Source organism: Emys orbicularis, chromosome 10, assembly GCF_028017835.1.
Source record: "Emys orbicularis isolate rEmyOrb1 chromosome 10, rEmyOrb1.hap1, whole genome shotgun sequence".
Classification (NCBI taxonomy): domain Eukaryota; kingdom Metazoa; phylum Chordata; order Testudines; family Emydidae; genus Emys; species Emys orbicularis.
The window spans coordinates 46869861-46882750 of record NC_088692.1 but is presented as its reverse complement, the minus strand read 5'-3'; the positions used below and the strand labels follow the sequence as shown (position 1 = coordinate 46882750).

At 55.0% G+C, this 12890-nt stretch overlaps 1 pseudogene; it reads right to left on the bottom strand.

Moving 5' to 3' along the window:
• LOC135885054 (paired amphipathic helix protein Sin3a-like) overlaps window positions 1-2778 on the bottom strand; it is a 39758-nt pseudogene extending 36980 nt beyond the window's left edge.
• Window positions 2779-12890: the final 10112 nt, after the last annotated feature.

Here is a 12890-nt window from a genome sequence, read left to right as displayed (position 1 = left end):
CTCGACCTTCTGGGCATGCTGCAAAAGCCATTGATTTGACACTGTCTGGGGGAAAGCTAGTGGCTTTTCTCCTAGAGAAGTCAAAGAGAAGGGTGAAAGTAGTTTTTCTGCTGCTTTGGATTTATTGGCTGGCTGACTTAAATCTGTTCTGTGAATATGATTGTTTAATGATGCTGGGTGGTCTCACTGGGTTATTGTAAGCATAATTAATTGTTACGGTGCCTATGGCTTTATGTAGGGACTTTCTATTCAAATACAGATACAGTAACTCCTCACTTAAAGTCAGCCCGGTAAACGTTGTTTCGTTGTTACCTTGCTGATCAATTACGGATCAAATGCTGCTCATTTAAAGTTGTGCAATGCTCCCTTCTAACGTCCTTTGGCAGCCGCCTGCTTTGTCCACTGCTTGCAGGAAGAGCAGCCCGTTGCAGCTAGCTTGTGGGGGCTTGGAACCAGGGTGGACCGGCAGCCCCGCTATCAGCTCCCCGCTTCCCTAAGTTCCCTGTGCTGCAGCCACCCAGCAGAGTATCAATTCCTGGCAGTTCAGCTGTCCTTCCCCCCACTGCCATGTGCTGCTCCTGCCCTCTGCCTTGGAGCTGCTCCCAGAGACTCCTGCTTGCTGTGCAGGGGAGGAAGGGGGGCTAATATCAGGGTGTCCCCCTCCCCCCTGCACCCCGCTTACCCCTTCTCCATACAGAGCAGGGAGGCAGAGAGAGCTTGGGGCAGCAGCTGCTGTCTCAACTTCCTGATCCACTTAAAAAGACAATGCACTTAAGAGTGGGTCAGCTTACTTAAAGGGGCAGTGTGCATCTCTCTCTCTCTCTCCCCCCACACACACAAGGTGTGTGTCTGTCTCTGTCTGCTATGCTGTCTCCCCTCTCTCGTGTGAGAGGTTACATTAACAACGTGTTAACCCTTGAAAGCTCAGCCAAGTGCTAGTTCATCATTTAGCAGCAAGGCATTCCCTGGGAAATATCCCTCCCTCTTCCACCCTCTAACTTCACCACCTCAACCAAGCTTCACAATCATCATAGCTGTGAACAGTATTAAATTGTTTGTTTAAAACGTATACTGTGTGTATAGCTATATAATACAGCCTATAGTTTTTTGTCTGGTGAAAAACAGTTCCCTGGAACCTCACCCCCTCTATTTACATTAATTCTTATGGGGAAATTGGATTCACTTAACATCATTTCGGTTAAAGTCGCATTTTTCAGGAACATAACTACAACATTAAGCGAGGGGTTACTGTATCGCTCTGAGGCTGGTTGGTTCCCACTTTCTCCCACCCAACGCAGACTGACTCCTTTGAGCCCCATGGCAGGATTGGAGGGGGGGACACACATGTGGCAATCCTGTTGATCTCACATCTAGCTTCCTGTGCATGCATAGATTCAGGCCCCAATCCTGCAATTTATTTTAAGTGGACGGGCTGTGCGTCTACGCAGAAGCCCCATTAATTTCAATGAGGTTCAGCCTCGACGCTGGGGTCCTCCTGAGCAGAGCCAGTTATAGTCTACGTCTTCACTGGGGAAGGGGGGAGGAATCGATTTAAGATACGCAACGACGTATCCGAGCCGACTTACCCCACTGTGAGGATGGCGGCAAATTGACCGCCGCGGCTCCCCCGTCGACGGCGCTTACTTCTACCTGCGCTGGTGGAGTACAAGCGTCGATTTGGGGATCGATTGTCGCGTCCCGACGAGACGCGATAATTCGATCCCCAAGAGATCGATTTCTACCCGCCGATTCAGGCAGGTAGTGAAGACAAAGCCTTAGGAGCAAGGATTTACGTGACAGCTGCCAGGAACAGATGCAGTCATGGTAGGGTCTATGAAAAAAGTCTTTTTGTTTAAATATTTGAGAGCTAAATAACGGGAAGATTGTGGTGCTGGTAACGCAGATGGGTCTGTGAGAGGATCTCTGTTATGGGCTGCTCCACAGGGTGAAAAGAAGAACCTCCGTCCTACACTGTGAGAAACCCAAAAGGCTGGTCAGAACCGGAGAGAAGGAAGCAGCAAAACTGAAACTGACCAGCCTAACTGGAGAGTGAAACAGCAAAGGGGAAAGAAAAAGCAACAGAGCCTTTGATTTTTAAAGCCTTTAAACGCACAAAAAGGATTTTGCAAGTGTCCCTTCTCCCCCGCCTGCTCCAAGCTTTCAGAGCAGCGACACCCGGGCTGTAGCAGGTGGGAACACCCCACCCGATCGCCCCCCTCCCCGGGGCACGGCTGGAGTCACTGCGACTCTCAGGCAGACCCACAGCCCGAGCAGCGGGTTTCCCGGGGGAGAAGCCACGTCGCTTTCCACATCCAGACCCGTCCGATCCCGGCCCGTGCTCATAGCCGGGCCAGCAGGAACCAGGGGCCGGTGGCGGCTCGGGTCCCCCGCCGGCCAGCGGGGCTCGCTCCGCAGCTAGCGCCCCCCCCGCCCAGCGTCCCGAGCCAGCCCCGCGCCCACCTCGGTCCTGGCACGCCGGGCCGCTCCAGGCACCGGGGGGAGGGGCGCTGGAAGTGAGGGCGCTGAGTGGGGGAGGGGGGCAAGCCCCGCCGCAGGGGCTGGGGGCGGCCAGACCCCGCCCCGAGCGGGAGCGCAGGCCCGGCCCGGGGGACGCCCGCGGGCCGCTGTTTCCCGGCCGGAGGGGGCGGAACTCGCGGCGGACCGGTCTGGCTCCCACCTGCCCCGGAGGTTGCAGTCGGGGAAGCGGGGCTCGGAGAGGAACTTCTCGGCCCGCTCCAGCGCGGTGCGCCGCCGCTTCAGCACCTGGGACCCGGCCATGGCCCCGCGGAGCAGCGCGGACACGGGCCGAGCCACAGCTCCGGAGTCCGGCAACAGGGGAAGCCTGTACCTGTGGGCTACTGCGCATGTGCGGGGCCGGGGGGGTACGGTGGGGAGTGAGCGCCCCGGGGGCGGGGCCTGGGTCCCGCCTCGCCCTGTCGCCTAGCAACGGGCAATCCCAGATTCCTGGCCCGGACTCCCCCCTTCTGCCCACATGCGGACGCTGCGGGGAGAGAGCGGGGCGCGCACCCCGACGGGGTCCCTCGCACCGCTCTGGGGAAGGGCCCCGGGCCCGGCTGTGAACAGCCATTGGATCAGCCCCGGGATTGCCGTGGGAACCAGACCCTGCTGTGCCGCAGGCTCCCAGTGCCAGGGTGGGCCAGTCACTTGGGCCCAGATCCTCACGGGTTTAGGCATCTAAATCCCACCGAAGTCCTACCTTCTCTGTGCCTCAGTTCCCCACCCCTGCAGTGGGGGTTACAGCCCTGCCCTGCCTCCCAGTGGTGGTGTGAGGATAAAGACCTTAAAGATTGGGAGGTGCTCAGCTTCTACAGTAATGGGGCCACAGGAATACCTGAGACAGACTACAAACAGGCAGAGATATGAGAAAAACACACACACTCCCAAACAGAACCACGTAGGGTAATATATGTTATAAAACACACACACACACACATACAGATGAGAAACACACACACACCAGTCCCAAACAGAACCATGCAGGGTAATGTATGTTATAAAAAACACCCACAAACCAACCACACACAACTAGCCCATGGACCAGGTTGAACTTGTTCCTGTCACTCTCATTTCACAGGTCCTTTCCTCCTAGTGTTTGTCACACTCACTTGTTGCATCTTGTTTTAAATCAGGCCCTATCCCTGCAAACACTGGCCAGGATTTCACAAGCTGCCCTGCGCACTCGAGTCCTTACACCTGCAAGGAGCTCCATGGAAGCCAAGGAGAGTCTGCCACACGCATGCAGGGATCCACCAAAGTGGACCCGTTTGCGGGATTGTGTCACTTCCGCATGAGTTTGCTCATGTGAATAGTCTAATTGACTTCACTGGGGCTCTGCACATGCACAAAAGTCCTTCCATGTGGATCAGTGGCTTTGGCCCCCAAACTTGTTTGAGCTCCGTACAGCCGCAAGGGTCCACCCACACTCATCTCATTGTAAAACTGGGACCTTTGAAAGAATACGGCTTTTTCATCTCAGCATTTACAAACATCTCCCTTTAATGTGCTACTTTATAGTCATCACTGCACGCAAGAGAGATGATTAATCCATTTTAATTAGTGATAGCACTGGGACTTCTACTGAGTTTGACCCCATTGCATGGCAATTTTACCCCTTCCAATATTTTTACTCACACCACTATGTTGTCACTGTTACATCAGCTGCATTGTAAATGAATCCTAGGTAGAAAGGGGACCCCATTTCACACACTCTCAGGCTCAAACTCTGCTAGCAGCTCCGTGTAGGTGGACGCCCGCAGAGTCTTCGGTGAGCTTCATCCTAGGTGTAGTGAGCCACCCACAATGATCAGCTTGTAACATCGGGGCCTTCGTTGTGACAACTTGTTTGATGATCAGAACAGTTGCTGAAATCATTCCCAGAAGTGTGAGCAGCCAGAGAAGCTTGAACTCAAGAATGCATTAAAATATACACTCTCTATCTCCACTTCTGCAAATGTGCTCAATAGGCATTCACGTTGTTCTCTAAGAGTTTAATAAGCATGGGCTATTATGGGGCTAGAAATCAGACAAAGGCAGTCATTTAAAGATACATCTCTGTAAGAGAAGAATTTGGGCCCTGTGAATTTCCCATGTTGCAGAATTTGGCTTCCAGAAAGTAGCAGAGTACAGAAAGTTCCACACCGCCGTTGCTTGTTCTCTCCATTCACTCATACTGCACCGTGATCCTTTGTCCAATGCGGGTTTTGATCTGACCCGAATTGTTTTCAGGATGCAGTTTCTTGGGATTCTGCGGCTAAGTCATCCCACCCCCATGGTCAAAGCCATGGTAGAAGGCTCTGGGGGAGGAAATCTCCATGAGGAGACCCTAGCTGAGATACCTCCACATCATCCTGGTAGGGGGCGAAGAGGGAACAAAGCCACAAGGCCCACCCTCAAGCCCTGCACATCCCCAGAGCACCGCAGAAGGCCAGGGCTCTCCATGCAGAGGTCTTTTACCTCCAGACCAGCTCTATCCCCAAATTCAGTTGAAGGCAATGGGAACACTGGCTCCACAGCCCCACTGAAAATCAGCCCCCAGGTGTCCCCAGTTGGGCACAAGAAATGAAGGCACCCCAAAATCAGTAGCTGTTTTTGAGAACATTGACCTCCCCCTCTCCGTGCCTCAGTTTCCCCATCTGTAAAATGGAGATAATACTCCTCACCCACCTTGCTAAAGCACTTTGAATGACGAACGCTTGGTAATGCTTGTTGGAGAGACTGTAGAGAGAGAGGAACTTTCCTCACACACGGATCAGAGACCTAGCAGCAGCCATATTGCTTCCCACCCCTTTGACTGAGTCCCTGGAATGCCCAGTGAAAATATGCGTCCACTGAACAATTCTAGACTGCCTTTGCATCTCTCATGGCCACTAAACTGCTCCTCAGTGGTACATTGGAAGAGCAGATGCCCCTGACAATACTGCCTGGGGTTGGGGGGGACAAGATATTCTTGTTACAAAGGAACATTGAGATGATCAGAAAGCCGGAGCCAGGGACCATCCTATAGTTTGGCAGCTTTTCCTTAAGAGAGTCAAGAGCTTTGATTCATTCTAAATTAGACTCTTCCTCAGTCACTCTGTATGAGTGTGTGGATACAGAGAGAGAAAGTACATGGGTGTGTACCTATATGGGTAGGAAAAAGCAGGGAGAGGAGGCAGGGAGCAGAGACAGGCACTAGGGAAAGACACCCATGGGGAATGGGAAGCAAGTGGGTTGGGGGAGGAAGAGCCAAAAAGGGACAGAAGGAAAGAAAGAGGCGGGGGGGGGGGAGAAGAGCCCACAGGCCCTAGGGAAAGGGGTTGGAGGAGGTGCAGAGGAAGAGAATAGAAAAGAATGAGAGAGAGAGAGGGAGAAGATGAAGGGGGAATAAAAATCATAGGGAGAAGAAGGGATAAAGAAATGGCTCAAGGGGAGGAGAGAGCAAGACAAGCCACCACGTTATGATCCAGCCGGGTTAGTGGAGCCTGTTGTAATAATTTGGGCCTCGTACGCCTAACCCGATTGTAAGCTTAACTTTGGGTAAGTGGATAAAAAGTTGATCAAATGTTCCAATAACTCATAACAGGGAATGTTGAGGAAAGGGAGACAGACTGAATGAGCCCAAACAGAAAGGCCAACTAGTAACTCAAGGACAGTGTTAAGATCATGCCTGGTCAACAAGAGAACTGTGGGGCTGGAAATCAAGGGACCAAAACTGGTGTGTCGGAAATGAGGTCTAATTGGTAGACAAAATAATAAGGGGAAGGATTATTCCACCCATCGCTCCCTTTGGGGTCCGTTAGAAAAAAGACCTTCGGGGAGAATGAAGTGCTCTGACTGGGAGATGGGTGGACAGGAAGAAGTGAACTTCACCGCATGGCTGCCACATCCACCATCTCCTCGGGACCTCAGGATCCACCGTAACGCTGTTGGGCCTTCATGATCCTGATCCTGATGCTGAGAAATGTCCTGTCCAGACCAGGCCTGAGAGAGAGGGATTCAGGTGACACGGCCACCTCCACTGGCTCCAGCCAAATCCCAAACACCACCTGGGATGTAAGACTTTGGTTCCTGCTGTCACCACCGCCCCCACCTTTGTGTGTCATTTTCCTTCCCTCCTATTTCTCCTCTTTCCTTTCCCTCTCCTTTTGCCTTCTGTTTAGTAAGAGTCTGGCTGAGCTGGGCAAGACTGCATATTTTGCAACACTGCTGTGATCCTGTGATTAAAGAGGCAGCAAAAAGCAATATTCTAAGCAGCCCAATGCTGGTACAAGTTTGCCAGGTCTCAGAGTGGCTGATGGGACCGTGTGCTGTGCCTTTAGTTTGCCAGCAGTAAGGCTGCAAGTGAAAGTCAACACCAGAAACTGAAGCTGCTTTTTCAATCTTCCCCTTTTTGTGTGTTTTTGGCTTGTTCTGTCTTTTCGGAAACAGCAGCCGTCTGCAACAACAGATCCAGCCCATCTCAACTAACTCCTTCTCTTTACCAAAACCAACCAAACAAAAGCAAACAAAAAACCCAAAATAACAAAGAGAAAAACAAAGGACACTTATTACCATCTGTAATACCATCAAAGAGACCTCCAGACAGGGCTTTTCCCTTCTAAAAACTCTCTATAGCAAAAGAATATTGTTAAAACAAAAGCCTCACTCAATACCCTACATTTCAAATGTGTGAACTGTTTCCTTCTTGTTTTGTGTCTTTAATAAAAGGTTACAAAGATTTTTAAGGGGGTGTTTGCTGGGAGACTAAGCAGACCAATGTCTGTGTGTTCCAAAATCCCAAGCCTTGTTTCACTGTTTAGTGCTGTACAGTGGCAGGAGTCATGTTAACACCTTTCAATCTCGAGGCCAATATATTCCATTAAACCGAATACAAAAACCTTCCAGGCTATGGCTGCCTCTCTGCCCCCACCTCATACTAGCCCTTGGGAGAGCTGCATTGCCCAGCTGCCCCACACCCTCCCCTCCTAGTGCCGGCCCCACAGCCACCCTCCTCTCCATCAACCCCACGGTCTGAACCTTGGGGTCAGCTACAACTCTACCCTTCCCCCTCCCCCAACCCCACATCCAGGCTGCTGCCCAATCTTGCCAGTCATAGAATCATAGACTATCAGGGTTGGAAGGGACCTCAGGAGGTCATCTAGTCCAACCCCCTGCTCAAAGCAGGACCAATCCCCAACTAAATCATCCCAGCCAGGGCTTTGTCAAGCCTGACCTTAAAAACCTCTAAGGAAGGAGATTCCACCACTTCCCTAGGTAACCCATTGCAGTGCTTCACCACCCTCCTAGTGAAAAAGTTTTTCCTAATATCCAACCTAAACCTCCCCCACTGCAACTTGAGACCATTACTCCTTGTTCTGTCATCTGCTACCACTGAGAACAGTCTAGATCCACCCTCTTTGGAACCCCCTTTCAGGTAGTTGAAAGCAGCTATCAAATCCCCCCTCATTCTTCTCTTCTGCAGACTAAACAATCCCAGTTCCCTCAGCCTCTCCTCACAAGTCATCTGCTCCAGACCCCTAATCATTTTTGTTGCCCTCTGCTGGACTCTTTCCAATTTTTCCACATCCTTCTTGTAGTGTGGGGCCCCAAACTGGACACAGTACTCCAGATGAGGCCTCACCAATGTCAAATAGAAGGGAACGATCACGTCCCTCGATCTGCCGGCAGTGCCCCTACTTATACAGCCCAAAATGCTGTTAGCCTTCTTGGCAACAAGGGCACACTGTTGACTCATATCCAGCTTCTCGTCCACTGTAACCCCTAGGTTCTTTTCTGCAGAACTGCTGCCTAGCCATTCGGTCCCTAGTCTGTAGCAGTGCATGGGATTCTTCTGTCCTAAGTGCAGGACTCTGCACTTGTCCTTGTTGAACCTCATCAGATTTCTTTTGGCCCAATCCTCTAATTTGTCTAGGTCCCTCTGTATCCTATCCCTACCCTCCAAAGTATCTACCACTCCTCCCAGTTTAGTGTCATCTGCAAACTCGCTGAGGATGCAGTCCATGCTATCCTCCAGATCATTAATGAAGATATTGAACAAAACCGGCCCCAGGACCGACCCTTGGGGCACTCCGCTTCATACCGGATGCCAACTAGACATGGAGCCATTGATCACTACCCGTTGAGCCCGACGATCTAGCCAGCATTCTAGCCACCTTATAGTCCATTCATCCAGCCTATACTTCTTTAACTTGCCGGCAAGAATACTGTGGGAGACCGTATCAAAAGCTTTACTAAAGTCAAGGAATAACACATCCACTGCTTTCCCCTCATCCACAGAGCCAGTTATCTCGTCATAGAAGGCAATTAGGTTAGTCAGGCATGACTTGCCCTTGGTGAATCCATGCTGATTGTTCCTCATCACTTTCCTCTCCTCTAAGTGCTTCGGAATTGATTCCTTGAGGACCTGCTCCATGATTTTTCCAGGGACTGAGGTGAGGCTGACTGGCCTGTAGTTCCCCAGATCCTCCTTCTTCCCTTTTTTAAAGATGGGCACTACATTAGCCTTTTCCCAGTGATCTGGGACCTCCCCCGATCGCCATGAATTTTCAAAGGTAATGACCAATGGCTCTGCAATCACCTCCGCCAACTACTTTAGCAGGGCTGGCTCCAGGCACCAGTGCGGGAAGCAGGTGCTTGGGGCGGCCAATGGAAAGGGGCGGCACGTCCGGGTCTTTGGCGGCAATTCAGGGGCGGGTCCCTCAGTCCCTCTCGAAGTGAAGGACCCGCTGCCGAATTGCTGCCGAAGAATGAAGCGGCGTGGCAGAGCTGCCGCCGAAGTGCCGCCGATCGCGGCTTTATCTTTTTTTTTTTTCCCCCCACTTCGCCGCTTGGGGCGGCAAAAAACCTGGAGCCGGCCCTGTCCTTTAGCACCCTCGGATGCAGCGCATCTGGCCCCATGGACTTGTGCTCGTCCAGCTTTTCTAAATAGTCCTGAACCACTTCTTTCTCCACAGAGGGCTGGTCACCTCCTCCCCATGCTGTGCTGCCCAGTGCAGTTGTCTGGGAGCTGACCTTGTTCGTGAAGACAGAGGCAAAAAAAGCACTGAGTACATTAGCTTGTTGCTAACATACCTGAAGAAACCCTTCTTGTTACTCTTAACATCTCTTGCTAGCTGCAACTCCAAGTGTGATTTGGCCTTCCTGATTTCACTCCTGCATGCCTGAGCAATATTTTTATACTCCTCCCTGGTCATTTGTCCCATCTTCCACTTCTTGTAAGCTTCTTTTTTGTGTTTAAGATCAGCAAGGATTTCACTGTTATTTTCTATTCTTTCTACACATCGGGATGGTTTGTTCCTGCAACCTCAGTAAGGATTCTTTAAAATACAGCCAGCTCTCCTGGACTCCTTTCCCCCTCACGTTATTCTCCCAGGGGATCCTACCCATCAGTTCCCTGAGGGAGGCAAAGTCTGCTTTTCTGAAGTCTAGGGTCCGTATTCTGCTGCTCTCCTTTCTTCCTTGTGTCAGGATTCTGAACTCGACCATCTCATGGTTACTGCCTCCCAGGTTCCCATCCACTTTTGCTTCCCTACTAATTCTTCCCGGTTTGTGAACAGCAGGTCAAGAAGAGCTCTGCCCCTAGTTGGTCCCTCCAGCACTTGCACCAGAAAATTCTCCCCTACACTTTCCAAAAACGTCCTGGATTGTCTGTGCACCGCTGTATTGCTCTCCCAGCAGATATCAGGGTGATTAAAGTCTCCCATGAGTACCAGGGCCTGCGATCCAGTAACTTCTATTAGTTGCCGGAAGAAAGCCTCGTCCACCTCATCCCCCTGGTCTGGTGGTCTATAGCAGACTCCCACCATGACATCACCCTTGTTGCGCACACTTCTAAACTTAATCCAGAGACTCTCAGGTTTTTCTGCAGTTTCATACCGGAATTCTGAGCAGTCATACTGCTCTCTTACTTACAATGCAACTACCCCACCTTTTCTGCCCTGCCTGTCCTTCCTGAACAGTCCTTCCTGGAATAGGGTTACCATTCGTCCGGATTCCCCCGGACATGTCCGGCTTTTTGAGCTAAAAATAGCGTCCGGGGGGAATTTGTAAATGTCCGGACTTCCCCCGCCCCCATGCAGAGCGCGCGCGGCTAACAGGGCAGCCGGCCGGATGGTGCCACTTACATGGGGCTCCGACAGCCAGAGAGAGCCCCTCCTCCCCCTGCAGCTGAGATCACTCCCTCCCTCCCTGCATTCGCAGATCGCCTCCGGCAGTCTGGAGCCAAGGCCGGCTTTAGGTCGATTCAGCCGATTCGGCTGAATTGGGCCCCGCGCCAAGAGGACCCCGCGCCACAGCTCTCCACCCTGCCCCCAGCTCACTTCCCCCTCCTCCCCTCCCCTGAACGCTCCGCCCCCTGCTCCTCCCCCGCCCCTGCTTCCAGCGAATCAGAGATTCGCGGGAAGTCTGAAAAGAAGCAGGGGCGGGCAGGCAGCACCTGGTAAGCTGAGTCAGGGGTGTGGGAGGGGGACGTGAGAAGCGCTCCGGGGAGGCGCGGCGCGGCCCAGTCCGGCCCCAGCCGAGCACCTCCGGCTCCAGCAGCTCCGGCCCCGGGGCGCCGGCCCCGGTTCTGGCCAAGCGCGCCGTCCCGGCCCGCTCGGCTCGGCTCCGTCCCGGCCCCCGCGGCTCGGCTCGGGTCCGGCCCGGCTCCCTCGGCTCGGCTCCGGCCCGGCCCCCAAGGCTCAGCTCGGGCCCGGCCCCCAAGGCTTGGCGCGGCTCGGGCCCGTCCCGGCCCCCGCGGCTCGGTTCGGGCCCGGCCCGGCCCCCGCGGCTCGGCTCGGGTCCGGCCCAGGCCCCACAGCTTGGGCCGGGCCCGGCCCCCAAGGCTCAGCTTGGGCCCGGCCCCCAAGGCTCAGCTCGGGCCCGGCCCCCAAGGCTTGGCGCGGCTCGGGTCGGGCCCGTCCCGGGCCCGTCCCGGCCCCCCGGCTCGGTTCGGGCCCGGTCCAGGCCCCGCAGCTCGGCTCGGCTCCGTCCCGGCCCCCGCGGCTCGGCTCGGGTCCGGCCCAGGCCCCGCAGCTCGGCTCGGGTCCGGCCCGGCTCCCTTGGCTCGGGCCGGGCCCGGCCCCCGCAACTCGGCTCGGGCCCGGCTCAGGCCCGGCCCCTTGGCTCAGGCCCGGCCCCCCGGCCCGTGTCCGGCCCCCCGGCTCGGCTCGGGTCCGGTTCGGCTCGGGCCCGGCCCCCCGGCTCAGCTCCAGCCCGGCCCCGGCTGAGCGGCTCCGGGCCAGACCCAAGCCCCACGACCCCGGCTGGAGCTCCGGCCGGAGCGCAGCCCGATTCCTGGGGGCGGGGCTTACGGCAAGCCACGCCCCCAGGAATCGGGCCCCGCTCTTGCTAAAGCCGGCCCTGTCTTGAGCTCCTCCCCCGCTCCTCCTCCCCTGCTCCCCAGAGTGCCGGGACGAACGGCAAAGGCCGTTCCTGAGCAAGCTCACAGAGACTTTAGGCGAAGGCCAACAACAAGGGGGCCAAAGGGTCGGAGAAGGGGCAGGGAGGTTCTGGAGGGGGCAGTCAAGAGACGTGGGGGGGCTTTCTGGGGGTGGGGGTGTGGATAAGGTTTTGGGCAGTCAGGGTACAGGTAGGGGGTAGGGTGCTGGGGGGCATTTGGGGGGGGTCTTAGGAGGGGGCAGTTAGGGGACAAGGAACAGAGAGGCTTAGGTAGGGGGTGGGGTTCTGGAGGGCAGTTAGGAGCAGGGGTCCCAGGAGGGGGCAGTCAGGGGACAAGGAGCGGGGAGGGGGGTGTTTGGGAGTTCTGGGGGGGGGGCTGTCAGGTGGCAGGGGTGGGGAGAGGGATCGGAGCAGTCAGGGGACAGGGAGCAGAGGGGTTTAGATGGGTCGGGAGTTCTGGGGGGGCTGTCAGGGAGTGGGGAGTGGTTGGATGGGACGTGGGAGTCCCAGGGGTCTGTCTGGGGGTTGGGGTGTGGATAAGGGTTGGGGCAGTCAGGGGACAAGAGGCAGGGAGGCTTAGGTAGGGGGTGGAGTCCTGGGGGGCAGTTAGGGGCAGGGGTCCCAGGAGGGGGCAGTCAGGGGACGAGGGTTGGGGGTTCTGAGGTGGGGAAGTGGGAAGGGCAGGGGCGGGGCTAGGGCAGGACAGGGGCGGGGCTAGGGCGGGGCTCCTCACGTCCTCTTTTTTGCTTGCTGAAATATGGTAACCCTACCTTCCTTTACCATGTCTCTACAATCCCCCTCATCCTCTCCAGCCCACCTGCTCCAGGCCTTGATCACCCATCCCATTAATTCTGCCCTCCCCCCACATCTCCTCTCATTCCCCTTCAGAGCCCGCTGTAAAATCATCTCACCCGTCAGACCAGCCCATTCTGATCCCTCCCCTGGCTCCCTCGCAGGTCCTACGCTAGAGCTAGCAAATTCCCCAAAAATGCATCTCTCAGGGCCACCCAAAC